The sequence below is a fragment of the Amblyraja radiata genome, chromosome 1 (assembly GCF_010909765.2).
Source record: "Amblyraja radiata isolate CabotCenter1 chromosome 1, sAmbRad1.1.pri, whole genome shotgun sequence".
NCBI lineage: Eukaryota > Metazoa > Chordata > Chondrichthyes > Rajiformes > Rajidae > Amblyraja > Amblyraja radiata.
In genome coordinates this window covers 21,382,751-21,399,487 of record NC_045956.1, presented here as the reverse complement: position 1 = coordinate 21,399,487, position 16,737 = coordinate 21,382,751, and the positions used below count along the sequence as shown (strand labels likewise).

The window sequence follows — 16,737 nt, the reverse complement described above, 5'->3', positions numbered from 1 at the left end:
CGAGGACATATGGTATGTGGTAGAAAGGAACTGCAGACACTGGTTTAAACCGAAGATAGACTCAAAATGCTGGAGTAACTCAGCGGAACAGGCAGCATCTCTGGATGGAAGGAATGGGTAACATTTTGGGTCGAGACCCTTCTTCAGACTGTCTATGAAGTATGAGGACCTGGCTCCTCAGCTCAGTTTGACTAGTAGACGGCCAGGTGACCTCTAACCTCCAATTTATTTCCGATTCCTATGCTGCAAGAGATGTCAGGAATGCACTGAGGTGTGAAATGCCCACCGAGTCCACACCGAACAGCGATCCCCGCACATTAGCACTATCCTACACACACTAGGGACAATTTACACTTACAACTTACGTCTTTGGAATGTGGGAGAAAACCGAAGATCTTGGAGAAAATACAAACTCCGTACAAATAGCACCAGGAGTCAGGATCGAACCCGGGTCTCCGGTGCTGCAAGCACCGTAAGGCAGCAAGTACCACTGTGCCACCGTGCCGGCCTTTTCCTCAAAGTGGTCTTTGAATGTTTAAGTTAGAGAGAGGGTATACTATTATCAAGGGTGGGGAGAGGGAAGGTTTACATGGAGGAATGCAGAGTTGATGTTATAATAAGATCAGCTAAGATCTTATTAATTGGTGAAGCCAGCTTGATGGTCTCGCCCTACTCGAGTTTAGCAAGTTTCTAATTCTAGAATTTCCACATTAAACCACAAATGTGTGAAAGAGTTGTACATAATGGCTAACAGCAGTAGCATTGCAATCATTGCGATTGCAACACTGAATCAATCAGTTAACTGAGGAAATGTATACGTTTGGCAAAGATTACTACACTGAGGGAAATATTGGATTCACAGCCTCACTGTTGTTACTTTTAGGTTGGTATCCACTATTTGTTCAGTAAATATAACATTTTATATTCTGATTGTTATTTCCACAAGTACCACACACAGTAATATCAACAAGAAGGAACTACAGATGTCTGAAGAAGCGTCTCGATTGGTGACCCGAAACATCACCTTTTCGAATTCCGTTTGGAGTGCATACTGTCGTTGTGTCCTTGGGCACGACACTTCACCCACCTTTGCCTGTGTGTGAATGTGTGTGGGTGATTGGTGGTGGTCGGAGGGGCCGTAGGCGCAGATTAGCAGCCACGCTTCCGTCAGTCTGCCCCAGGGCAGCTGTGGCTACAGAAGTAGCTTACCACCACCGAGTGTGACTGAGGAGTGAATGAATAATGCGATGTAAAGCGCCTTGAGTATTAGAAAGGCGCTATATAAATCCCATCCATTATTATTATTATTATTATTATTATCACCTGTTCCTTTTCTCCAGAGGTGCTGCCTGACCCGTTGAGTTACTCCAGCACTTTGTGTCTATCTACAGTAATATCAATGATCCGCATTCCAATAATTTAGCAATCCTGATGGTTTCTGGCATACAGGCCAATGTATCCTAGCACTCCCTTTAAACTTATGGACCAGATTTCCTGTTAAACTGTTGTTCCCTTTAAACTGGGCCATGTCTACCACACTATAAACTCACTGAGACCTCATTTCCTATATTCCCCTGAAACTCGCCAGATTCACTGGAACAATTATACTATCACAAGTACTACTATTTGCATGTATTTTGCATGTAAATTCTGCATGCCAACCACAGTTTTTTTTTGTGGGGGTGGGGGGGGGGGGGGGGGGGGGGGGGGGGGGGGGGGGGGTGGGAGGAAACTTTTTCAGTCGCTACCTGGTCGAGGATGCGTCTTTTCTCCGAGCCCCATCTTCGACCCTCCTCGCGGCCTACCATCTGGATTGGCGCGGCCTTTCCTGCCGGAGACCAGCCAGAGCTTCAGCTGCGGCACAACACTGGGTTCCATCGCGGAGCAGGACGATGCCTTACCAGGGATCGCCGTGTGGAGCTCCGGAGTGTAGGGCCAGCTGTTTAACACAGTGGAGCTGTGGTTTGCGGAGCTTCCAGCCGCGGGCGGTGCTGACTTTAACATCGCGGAGTCCTGGGGCCTCTTACCGGGGTCGCCAGTTGAATCTCCGCCCAGCTCGGCCTGTGGACCTCGGGAGCCCCGGTCTCCGTTAGGAATTGGCCGATTCGGAAACTCCAAGCCGCTGAGAGTGTTCTCCGTTCCGACGCCGGAGCTCCAATCATCCCGGCGAGACGTCCCGAAACATCAGGCCGCTGCAACGGCAAATGCGGAGGGTCCATAGGCCCCGACCACTGGTGAACAACAAAGAGGAAGATGACTGAACTTTATCGTCTTCCCTCACAGTGGGAAACGTTGATTCTGCCGTGGGGGATGTTCATGTTAAATTCTATCGTGTATTGTGTTATTTTTATTCGTATGGCTGTATGGTAACTCAATTCTCACTGTACCAATTGGTGCATGTGACAATAAATGTAAACTTGAACTTGAAAACAAGGTGCTGCACGACAGGCAGCATTTGTGGGTGGAATGGACAGATTAAGGAGGTTTTCGGCCAAACATCATCATTCCTTCCATGAATAACATCACAGAGCTGCTGCCTCAGCGCCAGAGACCCAGGTTCAATTCTGACCGTGGGTGCTGTTTCTCCCTATGACTGCGTGGATTTACCAAGTGCTCCAGTTTCCTCCCACATCTCAAAGATGTGCAGGCTTGTAGCTTATTTGGCTTCTGTAAATTGTCCCTTGTATGTAGAATGCGAAAGTGGGATGACATAAGAACTAGTCTACGGGTGATCAATGGTCAACATGCACTTGGTGAGTCATAGTTCCAGTTTCCACACAATGTCTCTCAATGCTTCCTGAACCACTGAATTCTTCCAGAACCATTGCTCAAGATTCAAGCATCTGCAGTACCTTCTATTTTTAACTAAATTAAAATGTATTGGAATAGTAATAGGAATAACATTGAATATTCTAAAAATATTTTTATTCAGAAACTTATAGACGTTTTATAAATGGAAAACTTAAACCGTGGTTTGGCTGACTCATTGTCTCCGTCTCAAGTATTACAAATTCTTAACACCTTCTAAATTAATCCCTACAAATCTGTGTATACAATGTGTGACAGTAAATGAGATACAATAATTTCACCACTACTAATTTTAGTGATAGATATATAAGCAACGCATCTAACCAATGAGCCGTGTACTGATGACAGCAGAATACCATTTAAAAACCAGCAGCAATCTATTAACATCATTGCTTCTACGAAAAAAGATTTGACTCTGACAAAAGGTCATCATTGGAAACACATATTTGAGTTCCTATTTCCAGTATTTACTGCTTTAATTTCATATTCATCTGCAGTATTTTGAATATCCTGGGAATATGTAATTGCTAAACCCACACATCATGATATCAGAATTGCTTGGCTTAAATTCATACTATGGTTATGAATAGGATGGGGCACATAATTATCTTAAAGCACTAGTTTATTTAAAGTTCATTTTCATCAGTCTCCACTGCAGACTTAAAATGGCATTGGGCTGCCGGCATATTTAAATCATTTGAAATGCCACTTTCAGACACGGGAAGAGGTAGAGTCTCCACTATAGGCTCCTTGCAGAATGGAACCAGGGAGAGTGTAAGCAAGATTTCAAAGTGTTCTCTGTCTTCTCCGTTGTCTTTTTCAAGGTGGAATTGGTATTCACCAAATTGCAAAATACAGTTCCTTGGCAGATCAATCCTATTCAGGTGACCCAGAACAATGCCGTTGACAGAAAGTGGAGCCCTCACACTTGTATTTTTTACTTCAAAATAGAGTTCTGAGCTGTCACTGTGTCGGAAAGCTTGAATTGCAAACTGAATTCGTGATGCACGCCTGTCCACCAGAGGAAAATAGCATATTTTAGTCTCGCGGCCAAACTTTATGGATTCATCCACCCGAAACTTCTGTTTCTCAATGAAATTCAGGGATTTAAATACTGCGGCCTGTGGATGGTAGATGCTTATGTGAAGAGAAGGTATTGTTTCTTCTGTTGTGGCAGTTTCGAAGTGCATGCTGCTGCCAGTTTATATGTCTGTGGAAATAATAATTATAATTAGTCTTTCCTTCCACAGCAAGTGGTTGCATCACAACAAAAATAAATTGATGGATATGAAAATGCGCTAAAATGGTTGGGAAGTCCTGAGGTTTTGAAATGCAAAATGTGAATGTTAATATACATCAATGAATGTGAATGTTCTAACAATTGACAGAAATATTCAGCCAAGGTTTCCCAATCCTGATGCAGGGTTTTGACCCAAAACGTCAATTATCCCTTTGCCTCCACAGATGCCACCCAACTGCCTGAACTCCTCCAGTAGCTCATTTCTTTGGCCCAATGTTTGATGTTTACAATTATTAAATAAAATCTTCCCTCTTAATACATTCCCAACAATGCAGCTAGTGTTCCAGTTAAATATTTTATTTTGTTTTTGCACCCAAGCAAAGTTTGGATTTTTACTCGCATTCCTGCAAATTCCCAAATTGAAGGCATTAAAGGACCTGGCAAGAAAAGAGAGCTTGGAAATTGAACTTGCATGTCTCTTTAAATTGAAATTACTGCAATAAAAAAAGCAACCAACCACACAATCTTAACAATATGCTCCCACCAGTGCACTTGGCACCACATTTCAGAGAGGATAGCAGACTCAGGATGGAGAAGGTATTTACTAGAGTGGTATTAGAAAAGGTGATCTTTAGTTTTATAGAGAGTGCAGAAATCAGCAGCTTAAATTAAGTGCTTACATTAATTAATGGTTAAGAAAGCACACCAACATCTCTATTACTTCAGAAGACCAAAGGCATTTGGCACTTCTCCAAAGACCTACCAATGCTCCATTGGGATGCATCATAGCTTGGTTTGGCAACTGTAGTTAAGAAGTGAACTCGAGGTTTCCCAGACGAAATTCTGTAAGGATGTTTCCTCTCCGGAGATCCTCGAACCAGATGGCACGGTCAGAATAAAGGGCTGCTGGCTATGCTCCAGATACCATATGCATACCCAGCCCTAACCATGCTCCTGACTCTCATTCTAACCCCAGCTCCACACAACTGCACTCCTTCCACCTCCATAAACCCCACCACCATCCACCCAACCTTAGGCTCTGGACACATTCCCAACACTCATGGCTTAGTCCGTGACCTCAATGATCTGTTCTTCATTGTTCCCCAAAACTGGCATTCGACAATGGGATTTGCACTTACGCAGTTAAATGAGGAAATCCAGCAGTTGCCGACTCCAACAGCCTGCTCCCCTGTTCAATGCCCTGTTGCAGCAGGTAAAGGCAACACAGAGGTTGCGATTTAAAAAAAATCAGCAATCACCTGAATAAAATGAAGTGAAATTTTTCAAAACACAGCAAATTACTGGTAAACAACCTTTAGATTATGTGGGGTTAATCTACTACCATTTACTCCATTCTTAAATTTAAAAAATCAATACGTTCCTAAATTTATTTTTTGAAGTTTGTCAAAATTGTGATTTAGCCGTTTCTTCCCATGTAGGTCCCAATTTGTATTTGTCCAGTACAGCACAATCATATTTGCTGAATATTAGAGATATCAAAAATAGTTCTCTCTCGAAACTCTATTCATTTATCACTAATCCCCATTCCTCTCTCCGTCAACTGTCGCAAATTAGATCAAAGACACTGTCACGTACAAAATCAAGATTAATTTATGGACCCCATGTCCACGCCATCACAAACGCAGCAGAGCTGCCCTCCATTAATTCAGCAATCTCTGGATCGGCCTCAGCTATCATCTGTGCAGGAAGGACACAAGATAGACACAAAAAGCCGGAGTAACTCAGCGGGACAGGCAGCATCTCTGGAGAGAAGGAATTGAGACACTTCTTCAGACTCTACGAACATTGACCTCCAAATTCAAATTATACATCTCACCCTTTCCCTCTGCCCCTTTATCAACTTAGTGGACACATATATTCCCCACCACCACAGTCGCCCTGCTCTCTCCCCTCCTCTGTAAATTCATCTCCCATCCCCTAGTCCCACATTTCACTTTTATTCCGTCCTCTTTCCCCTCCCACCCACATCCCTGCACCAGCTTTACATTTTACTCATCCTCTTCTTTCCTTATCTGACTCCCTCGTCTCCTATTCACCTCTCACCCATGTCAATAACTCCTCATCTGCCAATCGCCCCCACCCCCTCCTACTTCCACCCAACGTGTGCAGGAAGGAACTGCAGGTGCTGGATTAAACCGAAGATAGGCACAAAAAGCTGGAGTTAACTCATCGGGTCAGGCAGCATCTCTGGAGAAAAGGTATAGGTGACTTTTCGGGTCGAGACTCTTCTTCAGCCTCACGACCCGAAACGTCACCTATTCCTTTTCTCCAGAGATGCCGGTTACTCCTGCTGTTTGTGTCCACCCAACATAGGCCAGGCTTTGTCCCACCCACGCCTCCTTCCCAGCTTCATTTCCCCAGTCCAATCAGTCTGAGGAAGAGTGCTTACACAAAATGTCATCTTCCCATTCCCTCCACAGATGCTGCCTGACTGAGTTCCTCCAGCACTGTTATTTTGTGTACCCTCCCCCCCCTCACTCCAATTTGCCCATCTTTCTCACATCTCCTCCGTCCACCTATCACTTACCACCTGATTTTCTCGCCTCCAGCTCTTCACTCCCCCTCCTCCCCACCTCATACTATCAGTTTGGAGGATCCCGGTCCAAAACGTCACCCATCCTGTTTCTCCAGAGATGCTGCCTGACCCGCTGAGTTACTCAAGCACTTTGTATCCATCATCGGTATAAACCAGCATCTGCAGTTAGTCATAGAGTGATAGTGTAGAAACAGGCCCTTCGGTCCAACATGCCCACACCGGCCAACATGTCCCAGCTACACAAGTCCCGCCTGCCCGCGTTTGGTCCATATCCCTCCAAACTTGTCCTATCCATGTACCTGTCTAACTGTTTTTTTTTTTTACTGATTTTTTTTACAGTTCTTTTTTTTTACTGATGTAAGGACATCCGCAGTTCATTCTTTCTATTTCCTATCATCTGCCTATGTCTTACTCCTGCCCTTCTTAATATTTATACGACCGGCTCTCTCTCCTCATACAGTTCTCGACCCGAGTCGTCCACAATTCTTCCACCCCGCCCTACCCTGGATCCGCTGGGTTCCTCCAGCAATAGAAGATAGTCACAGAAAGCTGGAGTAACTCAGCGGGTCAGGCAACATCTCTGGAGAAAAGGAATAGGTCACGTTTCGGGTCGTGAATCTGAAGAAGGGTCTCGACCCGAAACGCTACCTGTTCCTTCTCTCCAGAGATGCTGCTTGACCCCCTGAGTTACTCCAGCTTTTTGTGTCACTCTTCGGTTTAAACCAGCATCTGCAGTTCCTTCCTACAAGAATTCCCCCAGCAGTGTTCTTTCCCCAGACTCCGGTATCTGCAGGCTCTGGTGTCCCGAAATCTTAGACTATAATTGTTGGCCAATAGTATTGATATCTGCCGCTATCCGCTGTTACATTCATGGGATATTTGTTGTATGGAATTACCAAAGCAACCGCCGAGTGTGATCACATTTATCACGGTGGGCAATGTTTGCCTTCAGGGTGCTCAAGGACGGGGTGGGGGCGAGGGAGGAAGAAGGAAGAGGCTTCCATTGAAAATTCAGCTCATCCTCACATTTCTGAAACTGAAACCACAAGCGAGCAGTAGAGAGCGACATTTGTTGGGGAGTGGGCAGGCTGTTAAGTATCTTCAGGATCTGATGCACAAAAATGTTTAAAATCGCGAGTGTTGAGGTTCGATTAAAAACATCCTTCACCCTCTCCCCCCCCCCCCCCAAAAAAAAATCAGTCCTCTCTGGAAATCCACCCGTCTATGAATTAAACCGTTAAAAATGAAATATATCTATTAATCACGAGATTAATCACATACCCAAAATAATCACGAGTGAACCCGCGACCCAGCTCCCGACCCGAACTACAGACCTATAGGTTTGTCTTCAACAACCCACTCCCGGTTCACCAACCTGCCACAAGCCACAGAAACGCCCCGAGTTTGTACAGCGGCTTCACGGACAACGCCAAAGCTCAGATGAGCTCGCCGTGAACGCCGTGAACCCACCGCTCTAAGATCTTTGTTTTTAACTAACGCCCTGCGATCCAAGCTCGTCCTCTCTATGATTGGCGTCAGGGATATCCAAACACAACAGAAGGTTCGCCTGTGATTGATACCTCCCTTTGTTCCTCGCTCCGGGCGTGATACCTGGCCGAGTAAAACTGCTGACATGAGAAATATGATATAAAGACGCTCACAAACCAAGAAACTGCTGGAGGAACTCAAAGGACCGGGCAGCATCTGGTGGAGGGAAATGGACAGGCCGCGTTTCTGGTTGGGAGCTTTCTTCAGATCAGATTTTATGTTTCTCCACAAAAACTGCCATCCTGCCTTTGGTTATTTCTTAAACCTTGAAGATTGTCTCGCTTTCAGTTTGCAACTTCTCTGAATTGTATTGAAACGCCAGCTTCGTTTTAATTCATACGGTGTTGTAAAATATTATTACTTTCATATTTTATTTTACATTCTCTGCAGCGCCTTTTCCCAAGATTAAAAATAAAGTGGAGTGAAATCCTGAAGGTCATGTGCACCTTCAGAAAATAAATGATTTTCATTTGGATGCATTTGCCACTCAGAAGTTTGCAATGCCTCTTCTCTCCTGGACATTGATTTACCACATAACAATTGAAGTGTTGGAACAGGTGAAGTCCATGCAGCCCCTTGAGTCTACTCCGGCAATGCTGCTCCTCTCGAATAACATGTGCCCACTCTCACCCAATACTGCTAGATGTCTCTGTGTTTAAAAACCTATCTCCATCTCCATACGTTGAAAACCTATCTCCATGTTAACTATATTCAGTGATGTGGCCCCTACAACCTTCTGTGGTAGATAATTCAACAGATTCACCACCCTCAAAATGAAGATATACAGTACATTGAGAAAGTATTCAGACCCCTTCACTTTTTCCAGATTTTGTTACGCTACAGCCTTATCTAAAATGGATTAAATTCTCCTTTTTTTTTAATCAGCAATCTACACACAATAGCCCACAATAAAAAAAGTGAAAACAGGTGCTTAGAAATTTTTGCAAAATAATTAAAAATAAATAACTGGAATATCACATTTACATAAGTATTCAGACCCTTTACTCAGTACTTTAATGAGGCACCTTTGGCAGTGATTACAACCTCAAGTCTTCTTGGGTATCACGCTACAAGCTTGGCACACCTGTATTTGGGTAATTTATCCCATTCTTCTCTGCAGATCCTCTCAAGCTCTGTCAGGTTGGATGGGGAGTGTCGATGCACAGCTATTTTCAGATCCCTCCAGAGATGTTCGATCGGGTTCAAATCCGGGCTCTGGCCGGGCCACTTACAGACATTCACAGACTTGTCACAAAGCCACTCCTGCGTTGTCTTGGGCGTGAGCTTTAGGTCGTTGTCCTGTTGGAAGGTGAACGTCTGCCCCAGTCCGAGGTCCTGAACGCTCTGGAGCAGGTTTTCATCAAGGATCTCTCTATATTTTGCTCCGTTCATCTTTACCTCGATCCTGACTGGTCTCCCAGTTCCTACCGCTGAAAAACATCCCTACAGCATGATGCTGCCACCACAATGCTTCACCGTAGATATGGTATTGGCCAGGTGATGAGCGGTGCCTGGTTTCCTCCAGACGTGACACTTGGCATTCAGGCCAAAGAGTTCAATCTTGGTTTCATCAGGCCAGGGAATCTTGTTTAGGTGCCTTTTGGCAAACTCCAAGCGGGCTGTCATGTGCCTTTAACTGAGGAGTGGCTTCTGTCTGGCCACTCTACAATAAAGGCCTGATTGGTGGAGTGCTGCAGATATAGTTGTCCTTCTGTAAGTTTCTCCCATCTCCACAGAGGAACTCTGGAGCTCTGTCAGAGTGACCATCGGGTTCTCGGTCACCTCCCTGAATATGTTAGTAAGTCTCTATCCTAAGGCCCTTCTCCCCCGATTGCTCAGTTTGGCCAGGCTCTATGAAGAGCCTGGTGGTTTCAAAGTTCTATTTAAGAATGACGGAGGCCACTGTGCTCTTCGGGACCTGCAATGCTCCAAAAAATGTTTTCCCCAGATCTGTGTCTCAACACAATCCTGTCTCGGAGGCCTTCAGACAATTCCTTCGTCTTCATGGCTTGTTTTTTGCTCTGACACGCACTGTCAATTGTGAGACCTTATATAGACAGGTGTGTGCCTTTCTAAATCATGTACAATCAATTTAATTTACCACTTGTAGACTCCTATCAAGTTGTAGAAACATCTCAAGGATAATCAATGGAAACACGATGCACCAAAGCTCAATTTTGAGAGTCACAGCAAAGGGTCTGAATACTTACGTAAATGTGATATTTCAGTTATTTATTTTTAATTATTTTGCAATAATTACTAAACACCTGTTTTCGCTTTTATATTATGAGGTATTGTGCGTAGATTGATGATAAAAAAAAATGACTGTAACCAATTTTAGAATAAGGCTGTAATGTAACAAAATGTGGAAAAAGTGAAGGGGTCTGAATACTTTCTCAATGCACTGTATCTTCTCTTCTTCATCCTAAACATCAAACAAAACATCTTGATAGTGATTTCACCCAACAAACGGCTAACAATGGCCTGTTTCCTTTATCATTACTGTTTTGCATATATTTCATTCATTGTTCTTTTATCTCTCTACATCATCGTCTAGATCTCACATTTCCCTTATCCCTAACTAGTCTGATGAAGGGTCTCTACCCGGAAACATCACCCATTCCTTCTCTCCAGAAATGAACAAGTTAGGAAAACTTTCTACGAATATAGGTCTCCTTTTTCCCCCAGCAGGGGACCCACAGTTTCCATCAGCTCATTAAACAGCTCAGGTGTGATTCGTAGAAAATTTTAAAATGCAGACAAATCCTCCTATTGCAGCACATTCATCGGGTTATCATACTGTCCAAGCATCAATCTTCTTTGCAAGAAGGGCTTCAGCCACTGACACCTCTTCTTCTGCTTCCTCTTCACCCTTGTGCTTTCCCAAAAGGGCTGCGGCTGACAGCAGTAGATGTACTTTTAGTAACATCCACCTAACTTGTTCCTTCCCTGCTCTCATGGTTCAGAATGATTTAAAAAAAACCTGGGAGGCTTTTATTGTAAGAAAAAAAACTTTTCTCTGCTAAAAGAACTCTGCACCTATGATTGAGCTCGCCCAGGAGTGACAGATGTCACATGCTTATGTTAATATTAACCTTTTTTTCACCCAGTTTTATTCCACCAGGGAGGTCTTGCCTTCCACTGCCTGCAACCTCCGGCAACCACCTTCAACTAGCATCGCAACCGGCTTCGACTAAAAAAATACTGATTTTTAAAACGGCAACCTATTTTTAGTCAAGGCCAGTTTTTAATTTTTTGAACTAATCGCCAGAACATAGAAGAAGCTCGACTACGCGGAAACCACTTTCGACCATTAAGGAGAGTGACAAAAACCTCCGGGAACCTCACGGAAACCTTGGGTGGGGCGCAAGGTCTCCAGAGGTTTCCTAAGTGGGACAGTGGCTTAAACTATCTGTTATGCCCCTGTCCCACTTAGGAAACCTGAACGGAAACCTCTGGAGACTTTGCGCCCCACCCAAGGTTTCCGTGCGTTTCCCGGAGGTTTTTGTCACTCTCCCTACCTGCTTCCACTACCTGCAACCTCCGGCAACCACCTCCGGGAACCGAACAGAAACCTTGGGTGGGGCGCAAAGTCTCCAGAGGTTTCCGTTCAGGTTTCCTAAGTGGGACAGGGGCATAACAGTTCCAACATCCGTAATGTGATAAGGATCAGATGATCGGTTTTACGATATTGGGTGAGGTTTCAAGATTGCCCAGATCTCATGAGATAACTGCCCAGTTCCGCCAAATGCTGGGTGTGGGATTTTTAATCTCTTTATGGGGGAAAGCAAAGGTTGGTACCTCATTTCAACACCCCACCCCCCCCCCCCCCCTAAATCTCTAAAACCAACATCCCACCGCCACACCACACACCGCACCAGCTATCTTAGAACATTGTCCTTGTCTCTGAAGTTAATAGCATGCACCACCTTCAAGCTCCCAGCCAAATGTCATTCACAACTGTGCCGAGAGAGAGTGTAGAGAGAGGGATATACGTAGAGGGGGAGCTGTGGAGCAGGGGGAAGAAGAGGGAGAATTGGAAAGAGTGGGGCAATGAGAAGGAATGTGGGGCGGAATGAGGGGGAGCGGTGAGAACAAGTGGAAAAGACAGGGTGAAGAGTAAAAGAGGAAAGATTTAAGGCAGCGAGCGAGCGAGGCACAGAGAGGGGGGAGAGGGAGGTCTGGAAGGAGAGGGGGAATCTGCGAAGGGGCGATCTGGTTGGAGAGGGTTAAGAAGGGTGGTGTGATGTGGGGGGAGGGAGGGAGTGAGTGAGTGAGCTCCGAGCCATTACCGCTGCTGTGGTGAAATGCAGGAAATCCCCGGCCTGTGGCTGTCTGCGGGCGGTGGAGAACGTGGGAGTTTCCGAAATCATCGCTCCAGCCGCTGAATGTCTAAAAGGCTCTGTTGGGGCCAAGGATTTTACGTTGGGATTCGTGAATTTACAATGCTCCCCAAGTGAGATGTAACAAGGTCCGGCGGCTTGTTACGAGAGCTGGAAGGAAAAGTACGCGGGAACTTCCAGGAACTCAGAGAAGAGGCGGGGATTGCAGGAAAGGTAAGGTCCGTAGTCTAGTCTCATGAACATTTTACTGAGCAAAAGTTGAAAACAAATCCGCGACAGGTGTTGAGTGAAATCATCCACACGGGGCAGTAACCCAGCTCTCAGTGTGTTGTGCAATATTGGGCAAGCTGGCGATTCCCACTTCCTTCATTACTGATCAGAACAGGGGCTGGTGATTCAGCCACTTCCTCAACATAGAACAGTACAGACAGCGGCAGGACTTCGGCACACAGTGTCTGTGTCTAACATGATGCCAAGATCAACTAATCTCCTCAGCCTGCATGTGCTCCATGTAACCCGCATACAGGGCCGGCCTTAGGAGGTGCGGGGCCCAATTGGGAACAATTTTGGTGAGCCCCAGGTTCCCAGCCAAGGTCTAGAATCATAGAATTACAAATAAAGTCTATTATAGACTTTATATCTCTATGGTAGAATGGAAAGTAATCAAAACGTGCGCTTAAAAAGTGCTTGCGAGTTAATGGACCAAACAGATCTAAGCTACATTTTAATATAAAATTGCATACATGTAAGCCTACAAGTAACGAACAAAATGTGAAGATCACCTCTGAAAAGTACATAGTTACAATACCACTTGTTTTCTTGATGAAAAAAAAAGTAATTTCATTAACTAGATTCTGGCAAACCAATAACTGTTGGCGATAAACCAGTCCAGGCATTAAATTTTGGGCTTCAGCCCCATCCTACCCTTTGGGCTTCTACCCCATCCTAACTTAGTTGTGTGTGTATGTTAGTTGTCTGTGCGGGTTGTGTGTGTGTGTTAGCTATCTGTGTGTGTGGGAGGGAAGGGGAGAAGGGAGGGAGGGAGAGAAGGAAAAGAGAGAGAGGAAGGAGTGAAGGGAGGGAGAGAAGGGAGGGAGGGAGGGAGGGAGGGAAGGAGAGAAGGGAGAAGGGAGGGAGGGAAGGAGAGGAGGAAGGGAGAGAGAGAAAGGAGAGGGAGGGAGAGGGCCGGCAGCAGGAGCAGATGCCAGGGTCCGCGCGGATGGGTGTGAGCTGAGGCCGAGGTTTGTAAACGTTGCACCAACCCCCAGCCAGGCCCTGTCTGTATTGTTCACCGCGTCTCCCTGGAGAGAGAGAGGGGTGGAGCCGGGGCTGTGTGCGTGAAGCACGGCGACTGGAGGGGCAGGAGCGCTGCCGTGAGCGAACGACCCACCTCCCCCTTCTCCATTCCCCCTCACACCCCCCTCCCCGTCTACCCCTCTCTCCCCCCTACACCCCTCTCTCCCCCCTCCACCCGGGGTAGATCTACCCGAGCCGACAGTAGATCACTCCAACGATCCTAGAGTGGAGCTTTGGATTACTCTAGCGCGGGGCCCCCCTTAGGCCCGGGGCCCAATTGGCAGCAATCGGTCCAATCGGCTTAAGGCCGGCCCTGCCCGCATACCCATGTGCCAATCCAAAAAAAACCTTAAATGTCACTATGGGAGCTGCCTCCACCACCACTCCGGCAGTACATCACAGGCACCCATCAATCTCAGTATAAAAAAATCTTGCCCCACACGTCTCCTTTAAAATGTGCCCCTCTCACCTTAACACTAAGCCTTCCAGCGCCTTGGAAAATAGTATCTTGAGTATTTGAGTATAGGAGCAGGGAGGTTCTACTGCAGTTGTACAGGGTCTTGGTGAGACCACACCTGGAGTATTGCGTACAGTTTTGGTCTCCTAATCTAAGGAAAGATATTCTTGCTATAGAGGGAGTACAGAGAAGGTTCACCAGACTGATTCCTGGGATGGCAGGACTTTCATATGAAGAAAGACTGGATAGACTCGGCTTGTACACGCTAGAATTTAGAAGATTGAGGGGGGATCTTATAGAAACTTACAAAATTCTTAAGGGGTTGGACAGGCTAGATGCAGGAAGATTGTTCCCGATGTTGGGGAAGTCCAGAACAAGGGGTCACAGTTTAAGGATAAGGGGGAAGTCTTTTCGGACCACGATGAGAAAAACATTTTTCACACAGAGAGTGGTGAATCTGTGGAATTCTCTGCCACAGAATGTAGTTGAGGCCAGTTCATTGACTATATTTAAGAGGGAGTTAGATGTGGCCCTTGTGGCTAAAGGGATCAGGGGGTGTGGAGAGAAGGCAGGTACAGGATACTGAGTTGGATGATCAGCCATGATCATATTGAATGGCGGTGCGGGCTCGAAGGGCCGAATGGCCTACTCCTGCACCTATTTTCTATGTTTCTAATCCCAGGTATCCTTCCTGAGGTGTGTACCAACATTTCTGACAGTTAACATGTTATTGGCCCTGAGAATTAAAGAGAAACAACACGGCAGGTCAGGCATCATCTTAGATTACCAGCAACTGCATTGAAAAAAAATGTCATCAGCTTTATGAACCTGTCATTAGCCATTGCACGTGTACCAGCATTCAAAAGCACAAAAGATCATAAGACGGGACAGAATTAGCCTATTCGGCCCATTGTGTTTGCTCCACCACTTGATCATGGCTGATCTATTTTTCCCTGTCAACCCCATTCTCCTGCCTTGTCTTCATAACCAATGACATCCTTACTGAACAAGAACCTGTCAATCTCCACTTTAAAAAAGACCCAATGACTTCATCTCCACTGCTGTCTTATGACAACGAATTCCACAGATTCGCCACCCTCTGGCTAAATAAATTCCTCCTCATCTCCATTCTGAAGATACGTAATTTTTTACTGAGGCTGTGCCCTCTGGTCTTAGACTCTCCCACTATTGGAACCATCCTCTCCATATCCACTCTATCTAGGCCTTTCATTATTCAGCTGGTTTCAACGAGATATCCTCTCATCCTCCTAAACTACAGCGAGTACAGGCCCTGAGCCAGAAATGCTGCTCATACATTAACCAAATCATCCCCTGGATCATTCTCATAAACTTCCTCTCCAATGCCAGCACATCCTTCCTCGGATACGAGGCCCAAACCTAATATCCGGAGAACTGCTCACAATATTCCAAAAGGAGCCACAATATTCATGTTTTATGATGTATTCCTTCCAACCCTTCTCTGTTTAATTTTTCATTGAAGATTTATAAGGATTTTTCAACTGCAAGAAATTGGAGAGCGTTGATGAAAGGGGTGAAGGAAGTGATAAAAAAGAGCTGATGGTGGAGACATTCGACAGGTCAGGCAGTAATGGTGGAGACAGCCTCAGAGAACCAAGCCATATGGCACAGAAACTGGCCTCTCGGCCCACCTTGCCAGCCATCAAGTACCTACCTACATTAATCCCATTTACCAGCAGTTGGACCACAGCCTCCTTACCTTGGCTATTCAAGTGCTTGTTTCTTAAACATTGTGAAATTAACTGTGTCCACAAACCCCTCAGCCGGTGCATTACAGAATCCAGCCACCAAGCTGGAAACATTCTTCGTCAGATCATCTCTAAACCTTTATACCTTAAACCTGTAGCTCTAGTTTCAGATACATCAGCCATGGGAATATTTTTTCTGCTAACTATTCACTCAAAGCCCCTCATAATCTCATGTATCTCCCTCAGTTACCTCGTCAGCCAACTCATCCTCATAACTAAAACATTCTATCGCAGGCAATATCCTGGCAATACCTCTTTGCGCTGTCTCTAGTGTTTTAACATATCTTTCTTACAGTGTGGTGATGCAGCTGTGGAGTGTTGTGGAGCGGAGTATCCCTCCAGGACAGCACGGTGGTGCAGAGGTAGAGTTGCTGCCTTACAGCGCCGGAGACCCGGGTTCGATCCTGACTATGGGTGCTGTCTGTACGGTGTTTGTATGTTCTCCCTGCCACCACGTGGGCTTTCTCTGGGTGCTCCGGCTTCCTCCCACACTCCAAAGACGTGCAGGACGTTAGGTTAATTGCCTTCTGTAAATTTTCCCTCATGTGCAGGATAGAACTAACGAACGGGTCGGCGTGCAATTGGTGGGCTGAAGGGCCCCTTTCTACGCTGTATCTAAAACTAAATTAAATTAAACTAAGCTGTGGCCTAACCATTGTTTTATAAAATTGTACCATAAAGCCCGTACTCTTGTGTTCTAT

At 45.6% G+C, this 16,737-nt stretch overlaps 1 protein-coding gene and 1 long non-coding RNA gene across 2 annotated transcripts in view; one reads left to right on the top strand and one right to left on the bottom strand.

Annotated features, from left to right (window-relative positions):
• Positions 1-3,988: 3,988 nt before the first annotated feature.
• LOC116971510 lies at positions 3,989-8,294 on the bottom strand. The gene is made up of 3 exons (XR_004411512.1): positions 7,981-8,294; positions 5,188-5,307; positions 3,989-4,018 (listed from the first exon to the last, which is right to left on the bottom strand). It is a non-coding gene; the product is annotated as an uncharacterized LOC116971510 (long non-coding RNA).
• Positions 8,295-12,385: 4,091 nt separating this feature from the next.
• alpk1 (alpha kinase 1) overlaps positions 12,386-16,737 on the top strand; it is a 137,984-nt gene continuing 133,632 nt past the window's right edge. The window contains exon 1 of the mRNA XM_033018729.1: positions 12,386-12,709. The gene's annotated coding sequence lies outside the window, so the exon portion shown is untranslated. The remainder of the gene's footprint in view (positions 12,710-16,737) is intronic.